General features: G+C 30.7%; 1 protein-coding gene and 1 long non-coding RNA gene across 8 annotated transcripts in view; one reads left to right on the top strand and one right to left on the bottom strand.

The window, feature by feature from the left end:
* LOC145254903 (uncharacterized) overlaps window positions 1-10435 on the top strand; it is a 133851-nt gene extending 123416 nt beyond the window's left edge. The window contains exon 2 of the long non-coding RNA XR_013863837.1: window positions 10200-10435. This is a non-coding gene — a long non-coding RNA (uncharacterized LOC145254903). The remainder of the gene's footprint in view (window positions 1-10199) is intronic.
* The window catches only part of LOC145254902 (CDP-diacylglycerol--glycerol-3-phosphate 3-phosphatidyltransferase, mitochondrial-like), a 316634-nt gene that overhangs the window by 47462 nt on the left and 256698 nt on the right, over window positions 1-12474 (bottom strand). The window lies entirely within an intron of this gene.

Below are 12474 nucleotides of genomic sequence, written 5' to 3'. Positions count from 1 at the left end.
TTACATTTAACATCGTTTGTTTGCCTTATGTTAGTTTTTTTTGTGTTTTTTTTCTCGATTTTTTAAAGGTTTAACATTTTTTTTTATATAAAATATTTAATAATTTAATATTTAAAAATATTTACTTTGCTTATTCTTATGTTTTGATTACCCCACACCCCTGCTCGACCACACACACCTCCAAACACCCGGGCAACGCCAGGTACCCCCCCCCTCCGCTAGTCGTTTATAAATCTGAACACAAGTCAGTAGATATATATGACTACACCCCCCTCCCGCTCCCAACAATTCTTCTTTTTAAAGGGGGGAGAGGGCTTTTTACAAGAAAGTGAAAGATGTTTGGCATCGTTTGTGCTCAATAAATACGTTCTGCTGTGATTATTGACAGTTATTTGAAACACTGCCAAATGGTTAAGCCATAAGAAAGCAATTTGTTTAAGAAAAAGGAAGACAGCTGTCCTTTTGACCGTGGAAAGTGTATAGAACCTTAAGTTAAGATTGTTTTATTGGCCAAAGATTCACAACACTATCTTCTCCCACAAGTGTTGCTTCACAACCTTTCTATCTGATCCAACTTGACTAAAACGGGACAGAACTTGTAAAAGGTGTAATTAAATTCACATAAAGAAAATCGATTCGTTTACAGTATAATCTATTAATGAAAATATGGAGCCTAAGTGGATAATGTGTAGACACAGCTGCCTAGAAAGAAAATGGCCGCTGAGTTCTTAGAACGTGTCCAACAAAACTTGTAAATGATAAACAATATCCCAACTTATCATGAAGATGACTGATAATTTCAAAATGATTCCATGGATTGCTAAGCATAGGTTAATAGCCAATTCTTGGAGGTGTGAAATCTGTAACTTACCATGCACGGTGTACCGTTTTTCACAGTCAATTAATGGTTAGAACAAAAGATGGATTTTGTCATTCAATACAAAACAATTATTTTTTTTGAGCAAAGCAAACTTTTCATACGAACAATTTTCTTTATAATTTATATGTAGAGTAAAGATTTCTTTCCATTTCAGTTTTTATATAAAACTCAGTCATTTTCTTTTTAGGCTGCTGAGTTTACACATTATTGTAAAGTGTACTAAATTAAAACATCACAGAAGAAATACTGCCAATCACTATTTACTTGCCTCCCTACGAGGGTAGTGTTAGGTCAGTTTTCAATGTGAAAAAAAAATCTAGCCTCCCCTCCAAAGAAACCCTCTAGATGGAAACATAAATTAAAATTGCCTCCATTTAAAATTTCTCCTTTACTGATGGAGGACAGAAAAGATATGGTAAGAGAACAAATACTACACTTTGCTCCCAGCCAAAAAGTCAAGAAAAGCAAGTTGCTCGATTGAGCTCCAATCTCTGGTTCCTACTTGTAAGACATTCATAAAAAAAACTCTTTATTACCACAAATGCAAAGAAGTTTTTCTTTCTCAGTGTGCTTAACATCAAATAATCTTTTCTAAGAATTTCCCTCTGTGAAACATGGTTCTTTTTTAATATCAATAATGACTTGTCATAAAAAAGCTATTAATCCTTATCCTTCAGTGGCTTTTAGCTTTAATAAGTGGTGACTTATCAGTAAAAAAAGGTTGTAATATAAACTTTGTCTTAGAGTTCAATAAAACATTAAAATACCTTAAAACCGAGCATATTTAATTATTAATCCCAGTTTTTTCTATGGCCATTTTTCATCTGTCAATAAGCATTTTAATACTACATTCATAAAATTTCTCATGTTTTGAACTAAAAAAGCAAACTAACTTATTTTCGATTTCTTCTATGGGAAGATTTTTTTAAATTTCTGAAAAAAAAAAAAAAAAAAAAAATGGTAATCTGTTGGTGCAAATGCACTTAAGTGCACACTGGGATATAAAAATACCTGAACAGCTCTATCAGTAGGTGCACCTCATGAAATTATCAATAAACTAATTCCCAAAGAGAAAGTAAAGCCTGAGAGGGTGGACTTCCTAGGACTGAACAGAATGGCAGTCCAACAGCAAGAAAGTCACTGATGGACTGGTTTGTATCTTAATTTCCACTGCATATTTTTCAAAGAGATCTTGTTTAATACAGTATGAAATTTAGCACCATTTGACCTGAAGAAATCTAAATGATATGAAGCCAATGCTAAAAATAGGTCCTATGATTAACCCCTTAACTGAAGACATACTTAAATATTATTTATTATATATATATATTGGTCATGTTAGCCTTTCAGTTTGGAATCTAAAGCTTTTTTTCCTTCTTTTTCAACAAAATAAAAAAAAAACAGTTTTTAATAATTACAGATCAAAACATCATATCAGTGTAATGTCTACTAGACTTTTTAATCTGTTAAAAACGAGCAACAGTTATAGCCCGTTGACTTAGAATGAGTGTTTTATACCAAATTGATGGTTGAATTTGATTAAATTTGTGGTAATTTTTTTTTTTTTTTTTTTTACATTAAAGACGAATTCCTAGTGATCACTATTTGTGCATCGAACAGGTACTATAAAACTTAGTTCTTTGCACCTTATTATAACAGAGAATTTTTGGTCTAAATATTTGAAAGTATATTCAGACATAGGGCAAGCTTTTTAATTAGTTTTTGGCCGAATATTTGGCTGCCAAGGGGTCAAAGTTCAAAAGATTTTACGTTTGCGGTCTCTAGCGAACTATTAAGCCAATTTTGGGTCTAATCATTTGAAATTTTACATAAAGGATACTCAGACATGCAGCAAGCTTTTTAATCAGTTTTTGGGTGAAAGTTTCGCTGCCATGAGGTCAAGGTTGAAATAGTTGATCTTTGCAGACTCTACCAAACTCCAATAATTTTAGGTCTAAACACTTGAAATTTTAGATGTATGTTACTTGGACATGGGTCAAACATTTTAATTTTATTTGATTCCAAAACAATAAATGTTAAAGGGTCAAAATTGGGGTCAAAGTTTAAAATTTTTTTACCTCCACAGTCTCTACTAACTTTTCTCTATAGTAGTTAAGGAAGTCTATTATATAGAAAGGCATTACTATACATATGCACACTTTCTAATACAGTACATAGGGTCCAAGCAAAGCTGGGCTCAACTGCTAGTATATATATAAAAGTGAAATTGTGTGTATGCACATTTCCTTACCAAACTACTCTGTCAATTTTCAGTCTACAGACTCGAGATTTGACATAAGGGGTATTGAGATTTGGAAAAAATCTTTTAATTGGTTTTCGGCCAGAAATTTGGCTGTAAAGGGGGTCAAAGTTCAACGATTTGACCTTTGAAAACTTTACCAAATTCTTCTGCCAATTTTGGATCTAAACACTTGAAATTTTAAATATAGGTTACTTGGACATGGATCTAACTTTATAATTTGAGTCCAAAACAATAAATGTTAAGGGGTTAAAATTGGGTTTTAAAAAAATTGACCTCTGCAGTTTCTACCAAATTACTCAGCCAATTTTTGGTCTAAACATTTGAAATTTTACATAACGTGTATTCAGACATATGGCAAGCTTTTTAATCGTTATTTTTTTTTTCTGAAAATTTGGCTTTGAAGGGGTCAAAGTTCAAAAGATTTTACCTTTGCGGTCTCTAGCAAACTATTAAGCCAATTTTGGGTCTAAACATTTGAAATTTTACATAAAGGGTATTCAGGCATGCAGCAAGCTTTTTAATCAGTTTTGGGCGAAAATTTAGCTGGCAAGAGGTTAAAGTTTACAGAGTTGATTTTTGCAGACACTACAATACTCCTCCACCAATTTTGGGTCTAAACACTTGAAATTTTGGACATGGGTCAAACATTTTAATTTGAGCCCAAAACAATAAATGTTAAAGGGTCAAAGTTTTTTAAAAATTTGACGTCTGCGGTTTCTACCAACTTTTCTCTATGGTAGTTAAGGAAGACTATTATATAGAAAGGCATAATCATACCTATTCACACTTTTTGATATATACATATTATATAAAGTTAGGAACAGTACATAGGGCCCGAGCAAAGCTGGGTGGAACTGCTAGTATATCTATAAAAATGAAATTGTGTGTGTGTGGGTGTGTAGATTTCACTACCAAACTACTCTTAATTTTCAGTCTACAGACTCGAAATTTGACATAAGAGGTATTGAGATTTGGGAAAATCTTAATCAGTTTTCCACCAGAAATTTGGATGTCAAGGGGTAAATGTTCAACGATTTGACCTTTGAAAACTATCAAACTTCTCCGCCAATTTTTGTTCCAAACACTTGAAAGTTTAGATGTAGGTAACTTGTACATGAATAAAACTTTTAAATTTTATTTGAACCCAAAACATAAATGTTAAAGGGTTAAAACTGGGGTCAAAGTTTTTAAAGAATTTGACCTCTGCGATCTCTACCAAATTACTTAGACAATTTTGGTCTAAACATTTGAAATTTTACATAAAGTGTATTAAGAGATAGTGTAAGCTTCTTAATCGGTTTTGGGGCGAAAATTTGGATTTTTTGCTGAAGATTTTACCTTTGCGGTCTCTAGCAAACTATTCAGTCAATTTTGAGTCTAAACATTTGAAATTTTACATAAAGGGTATTCAGACATGCAGCAAGCTTTTTAATCAGTTTTTGGCGAAAATTTGGTTGCTAAGAGATCTAAGTTGAAGGAGTTGACCTTTGCAGACTCTACCAAACTCCTCCGCTAATTTGGGGTCTAAACACTAGAAACTTTAAAAGTTACCTAGATATGAGTCAAAATTTTAAATATATATACACATATGCACATTAAGTTATGAACAGGGGACCCGAGCAAAGCCAGGCTGAACTGCTTGTATATATAAGTTAGATATGTGTATAGATTTATATTTACAGGATTCACTTCTAACCTAATTAACCCATCAATAGGAATTTTTGACTACAACTACTAGAACTAAAGGGATCGTAATATGGGCTATGTTTAGTTTTATGTAATGGAGGTAAACAGGAGGTGAAAGAAAACCTGTTGTGAGAATTCAGATTTTTGTGAAAATTTAACCATAAACATCAACAAATATTCTCAAACTTTCGGCTTCTTTTGAGTATTTAAAAGGAAATTTTTTTGAGTCGGGGGGGGGGGGGATAAATCCATGGTCATTAAAATACTAAGCAAGATTCCCTGAATTTCAATTTGTTCTTAAGACCTCTTAAGCTTAAACCTTAAATTATAGACATTTTCTAGAATCAAAATCATGTAATAAATTTTTTTATCAAAATTCTGAATATAAGGTTTAGTATCATTATATGTTGATTTTAAGCTTTTTAAGGTGGGGTATAAAAGGGTGCAAAACTGTTCAGTTTGAGAGGAATTAATTTTATCCATCTTGAGTCGGGTATTCTTCTGAACCATCTAAACCTGAAGGCTCTAGTAATTGTTTAAAATGAACACCTATTTAAAACAATCATGCAGAAACGTCAAGATACACACACACACACAGATTTTCATACACTTACTTACAATATAGATTACAATTGTATTTGATGGACAATTAGTCGTTAGATTGACCAATTTACTTATTAGTGGATTCTTAATTTTAATAAAAGTCTAACATATCTATCATAGAACCATTAACTTGTCTGACCAACTAAGTTTTTCCCAGAGAACAAATTCCATTATGAAAAGTCAAAAGGTCAAATATTCAAAAAAACGATACCAAAATCTCACTGATCGGATGTTTTTGTCTTACAGAAAAACCTAATCTCTGGGATTCACAAAATTAAATCGTCTGTCCACAAGGTTGAACACAAAAATAGGATAAACTTTTCACATTAAGAAAGGAAAAAATCTTAAGTCAATTTTACAACATTGACGTTAGTCTAATGGATACATTTGAAGACTATGTGAGTTTAGATTAAAATCGAATCAACTGGTTTTACTTTTATTAACAGCAAGGACTGAGGAAATTCTATGTGTTTTTTTATTTTATTCATCTATCTGTAACATCTACTGGAATGACAAGGCTCATCTGATCATCTTGGAGGGATAATGGAAAAATTGTAAAGCAAGGGTTGCACAATCTCTAATCACTTTTTTTTTTAGTCAGTACTGCTTGATTTCAGTAGCAAGAAGTCTAGGACCACTGGAAACAATGTTGAGATAAGCAGAGAGTACATACAGCACATGGTATTCCCAAATGGTCACCCATTTTAGTACTGATAAGGCTCAACAATGCTTAACTTTGGTGATCTAACAAGAACTGGTGTGCCGATGTGATTAAACTATATATTTTTTGAAATAATAAATTATGTAAAGTTTAATATGAAGCAAAAAGTATCTTATTCTCCTAAATACAAAAGTTTTTTGTTTTTTTCATATATCATTTGTATATCACCATCAAAATGGCTTATGGTTATTTAGATCAATGCAATAAAACATATTTTGAAATATTATATTATACAATAATAAAGCATAATATTTTAAAATACTATATATATAAGTGAGATAAGTCACAGATTAAAGATCAAGTGAATTATCCGGTCAGATATTACATTGAGGTAATATTTTCAGAATGATCCTAGCCAAAAAGGTAAAGCTCAATATTTAAAAATAGAGCAATATATAAGTTTAATGGTTAAAGTTAAATTCAGTAAATCAAAATATAAACACATATTTTTAAGTTAAGAAGTTAATGTTTGAAACAAGGAATATATAAAGAGAAATTATGTTTATTTCCTTAATCCGTAGATTTTCAATAATGGCTCATATCATCAGAGGAAATGAAATGCAGTTAGCAAAATGTTCAGCTATGAATAAACACGTATTTTGCTTTTCAGCACATATATTGAAAATTTTATTTGAATGGTGAATAATAGTTATAGGTAGTGTTGGGACGATTCCTAAATTTTTTCCGATTCCAATTCCAAGAAAATGTTGATCAATGATCCTGATTCCCGTGAAATTATTGTTTTGAAATATACCATTATATAATCGAAAGTTTTTGTGTAGCGAAAAAATTTGGTCCAGCGAAAAAGTGGAAATATAATTAAGGGAATTTTGAAAACGATTTGCTTTTTTTTCGTAAAATTTCTTTCATTGAAGATAAAAGTCAAAACAAATATTTTAACCATGAATTAAACATGCACCATGAAATTAATAGCAATCAATTTAAGAAGTTATTTTATATATTAAAAAATATAAAGAAAAAGGGCGGAAGTATACGAATGCTACTCCTGTAGTGAAATACACATCGGCTCCGATGTTGTACGTTGTTTGACTGAGGGAGAAGTTATTATTTTTATAAGGAAAGAATTTTTGCGTGTGTGACCTAGTTTTTTTATTATTTATTTTGGCTTGAAATTTGCGCATGATTTTTGTTATGATTTTATCTGTTTTTTTTTGTTGTTTTTTTTATGGATATATTTCTTTTTGCCGGAGTTTATATAATTATTAACAGGAAAATTGGTGAAGGTCAAAATGAAATCCGCGTTATTTTTAAATATCATTTTCAAGTTTAATGAAAGTTTTATGATACCTGCATTAATTTTTATTTAAAAATCCGCTCACTGGTGTTTGCACCAACAATATTGAAGCCTACTGGTCTTGTATTAAAAGAAGACTGAAATACATATCGGGATCAGTAGGAGAAATGAAATGATCTCATGTTGATGAGGCCATGTATAGAAAGGATTATAACATGAAAAGTGAAAAAATATTAGATAATTTTGAAACATTTTTAAAGAATGTTCATGAAAAATATGATAATTAAAAAAAATCCAATAAGCTTTGGAAAAAAAAAAACATGTTTTGAACAATTGAAATTTTTATTTTTTATTTTTGAATAAAAAATAATTATTAAAACAAAACCAGCAGTGTTCTCGTTGGGTAGTTTGTATTTTATTCAAGAAAATAAAAGATACTCATTCACTTATTGAACCGTGCTGAAATAATGACGTTATTTAGAAAGCCATTCCTAACATGGGGACAGGAAGGTGTTGTGTACCTATTCTGTACATTCACCTAACAATTTAATAAAAACAGGTATCGTAAAACTTTAATTAAACTTGAAAGTACTATTTAAAAATAGTGCGGATCAATAAGTGCACTGGCACCAAATAACATTTCACTGTTTCCATCTACGACATTCCATGAGAGGTACGTACACACTAAAGCTTTTTGGTTATCGCCACAACTGATAATTTTGACTTTCACCAATTTTCCTTTAAAAAACAATTAGAAACTCTTCAAACATTGGGCGAGGCACTTAAACCATTAAAAAAATAAATAAATAAAAATAACGGTAACATAAGTGCATAAGCACCAACTTTTTTTTGTTTTGTTTTCATTTTGTTTGTTAAATCCGACAATGAATAAATAAATAAATAACATAACAAAGAATACAAAAACAATAATAAGAAAAGTGTATCATAAAACTTTAATTAAACTTGAAAATAATATTTAAAAATAGCGCGGATTCATTTTGACTTTCACCAATTTTCCTGTCAGTAACTACATAAATCCGGCAAAAAAAAAAAATAAATAAATAAAATCCCCTTCCCCAAAAAAACAAACAAGACAAAATACAGATAAAATCATAACAAAAATCAGTGAAGCTTAGATAAGTAGGTCCTGTAGATGAGCCTCGTTCTGACATTCGGAAAATTTAGGTTAACAACCGATGAAGCTACCGAAAAGTAACCCTTTTGAATGAAGATGGATATAAACAATATTTTTAAAATTAATTTCTTAATTTTACTTAAAAACAAAACAAACATATATAAACAAAATATTTTAGAAAATAATTCCTTAATTTTAAATAAAAATTGATTATAAAGAATTTTTTAAAATAATTATTGAAAAATATAGCAAAGTGTTTACATAGCTGGTTCTTTGGGATAATAGTGGCGCCTAAAACCCCTCTTCCAAAACGAAAAAAAAGCTTTAGTGTTTTTATTATTTTAAAGCGCTTTTTTTTTAAAGTTTGAAACACAAATAGTGGCTGGTTAACTTAGAACAACAAGTGCGCAATTCTTCAGGGTTTAAATGTATTATAATGCTTTTATGGTGGTCGAAAAACGTCTTACAACCGCCATATTATTTCCTGTTTACTTGCCTCCCCACGAGGGCAGAGTTAGACACAAGGTCGATTTTTAATGTAGAGAAGCATTTATTACTAAAAAACGAAATGGTGAAATATAAAAGCAAGTTAAGCTAAAAGTAAAAAAAAAAAAAATTTATTTTTTAATTCAAAGAATTAAAGAAAAAAAAATTCAAAGAAATTTCGAAACTCATTAAGATAAAGATTACCTTTAAAGTAGTTAATAAAATTCTTGTACATTATATTAAATATGTTATGAAAAGTTCTATGACGTTTTTATTATAAATTTTTGAGAGCATTAATCTCACTTCAAACAAACAGTTTAACTTAAAAATATAAGAGAATCGTAATGAAAGAATCATAAATCTAAGGTATTTTTAATGATCTGATTCCGATATCCCTCAAAATACATGACTCTTACGATTAACGATTCCGATTAATTGTCCCACCACTAGTTATAGGAAAAGGAATTTCTTATAACCTAGGCAGTCTATTATTAGAATGAATTCAATATATTCCGGGGTATTACTGCCAGGTCGGAGAAGTAGTGATCCAGGGGAAAAATCAGTAATCCGATATATCAAGAATGTTTGGTTGTTCCATACTCCTTATTCCGAAGGGCATACGAAGTGGTCGTCCTCGTCGGCGATATAAAGATGCGTTGGTAGAAGAAATCCCAAATCCTAGCGGGTGCGGAGATAGTGCATCAAATATTGAATCAATGTTCCATTCCATAGCATATATGTTTGTCGATAACGTAATTCATATGTAGTCATATATGCATATTTCGAGTGCGAGAATCTTCTAAATTAGCAGGCCTTGGATTGGTAGATATTCGGAAAAATTATTTTTCAATCCAATATGTATAAGTGTGGGCTTCTAATATGGGTCGATTTTCTGATTTTTTGAGGATCGTTTTACTAACTGCATTTCATTTCTTCTGATGATATGACCATTATTGAAAATCCATGGATTAAGGAAATAAACATAATTTCTCTCTATATATTCATTGTATCAAACAAATTCTTAACTTAAAAATATATGTGTTTATATTTTGATTTACAGAATTTAACTTTAACCATTATATATATATATATATATATATATATATATATATAGTGCATTTTTTTAGAAGCAGTGAATTTTAAATTGGCAACTATATTCTTTAATTGCAGATTTGGCAACTACCGACTATTTTGAGTTCAGCTTGGTTTGGCAATTCATCTTAAAGAGACTGACACCTGAGCAGCATTTACAAATTGCAAATGATATCAATTTACTGAGAGAAACATTTGATGAATGAATAATTTCACGAAATGGACCTGTCAAGTGGCCACTTTGTTCATGTGATTTAACTCCATTAGATTATTTTCTTTGGGAATATGTAAAGTCCCATGACTATGCTGATAAACCAAAAAATAGATCACTTGGAAAACAGCATTCAATATCTTATTGCCGAAATACAGCTTAATTTAATGTGTAGAGTTTGTGAAAATTGGACTAGATTATGCTATATAGATGTGACCACAGGAACATATGCCCAAAATTGTATTTCAATTATAAATGCCACAAATTAATCTTTGGAATAAACCACATATTTGTATAATAAAATATTTTTTTTGTGATTTATTTTAATTTAAAGTTTGCTGCCTATAAAAAAGAAAACCACAAAAAATAATAAAGAAATGATGAATGTGAGAAGTGTGAAGGGCTAACATTGCCTCCACATTTTCGCCAATTTTCAGAAAAGTCTAATGGATGGAGCAAAAGTTATGGGGTATATAAAAGTTTGTTTTTTTTTGCAATTTTGGGGTATTTATGACCCCTTTTGAGCTCCTGGGATTGCCAAATCCCAGTGAAAATGGACAAACGATGCAGTTTCACATCTTAACACATGTATACTTGAATTCAGCACCATGGAAAACTACTATATAGGTATACATATCAAGTTCTTGAGTAATATGAAAAAAGAGCTCCAAAAAGGCATGTTTTTTTAGCTCTAAAATTCCCAGAGGGATGGGAACCAGAATTTTACCAGAGTCACCCATGCTGAATTTATATTAAGAACAATAGCCTCTACATTTTGGCAAAGTTTCAGGAAAATCCAATGGATGGATCAAACGCTATGAGACAAAAAATATCATTTTTGGCCATTTTGGATAATTTTTGAGCTCCTGGGGAGGCCGTATCCTAGTGTAAATGGATAACAGTGCAGTTTCAGGCCTTAACACAGGTATATTGGAGTTGATCACCATGAAAAACCACTATATAGTCAGACATATCAAGTTTTTATTGAAAAATATGAAAAAAGAGCCACAAAAAGGTGTTTTTAGCACTGAAAGTCCCCGGGGACGTGAACCAGAATTTTGCCAGGGTCACCCATACTGGATTTATATTAAGAACAATGGCCTCCACATTTTGCCCAAGTTTTAAAAAAAATCTAATGGGTGGATCAAAAGTTATGGGGCAAAATGTGTCATTTTTAGCCATTTTGGGGCATTTTTGACCTCTTTTGAGCCCCTGGAGACACAACGGGAATTAAAAAAAAAAAATTTTTTTTTACCGTGCACATCTATTTAATGAAATACAATTTGTGGTAAAATTTCAGGAAAAAGTAATGGACGGTTATCTGGCAATCTGACTAACAGACGCATGGAAGCATGGACACCACTGAAAACATAGGTCCCTCTCCAATAAATCAGGGGACCAATAAAAATTGTAAAGAGTAGGGTTTAGGGTATAAAGTCACTTGGTGTAAAGAGCTAAGAAAAAAAAAAACCCCCAAAAAAAACCATACTACTCCAAGGCCAAAAACTAATCAATTATAAATGTTATATAGGTACAGTTCAACCTGGAATACAGCAATTCTCCCACCTTTAACCGAAACATCACTCACAAAATTTATGGGGCAAAGAGACTTATTATTTTTAGTTATGCAAGAAGAATGAGCAGAAATGTCACAATTTTTGAACATTAAAGATTGTTATGATCATAGGTTAGTAAAAGAATGTCTCCTCAACAGAGATAAAACTTGTTTTACTTTTATTTCATTTTCATGATTTTAATTTATAAAACTTTCAACATTTAAGAACAAATCATTCTAAGAGATGAAACACATCATAAATAAACAGTATACATATTTAAATTACTTTTTGCATTAAGTTTTTCAAGACAATTTTTGGTTCTTGTTCAAAATTCCTCCTGTAAAAAACAAAAATTAAGAAAAATCAGTATAGTGTACGAAGCCACGATGAAACAAAAATATCATATTCTAACAAATCACATAAATTGATCAAGTTATTTTATTTTTAAACAAGATAAGTAAATTTTATGAGTAACAGAAGAACGGTTGTCTTATACAGAATTTTAAAAACAATAAATAAATAAATAAAAACAAGGGGAGCTAACTCAAGAAAAATTCAAACTTGCAAGTTTTATGTTGTAATACTA

Source organism: Euprymna scolopes, chromosome 30 (assembly GCF_053919585.1).
Source record: "Euprymna scolopes isolate OS-2025 chromosome 30, ASM5391958v1, whole genome shotgun sequence".
NCBI classification, from domain to species: Eukaryota; Metazoa; Mollusca; class Cephalopoda; order Sepiida; family Sepiolidae; genus Euprymna; species Euprymna scolopes.
Note: the sequence above shows the minus strand (reverse complement) of the source record. Positions and strands in the feature narration are given on the sequence as shown.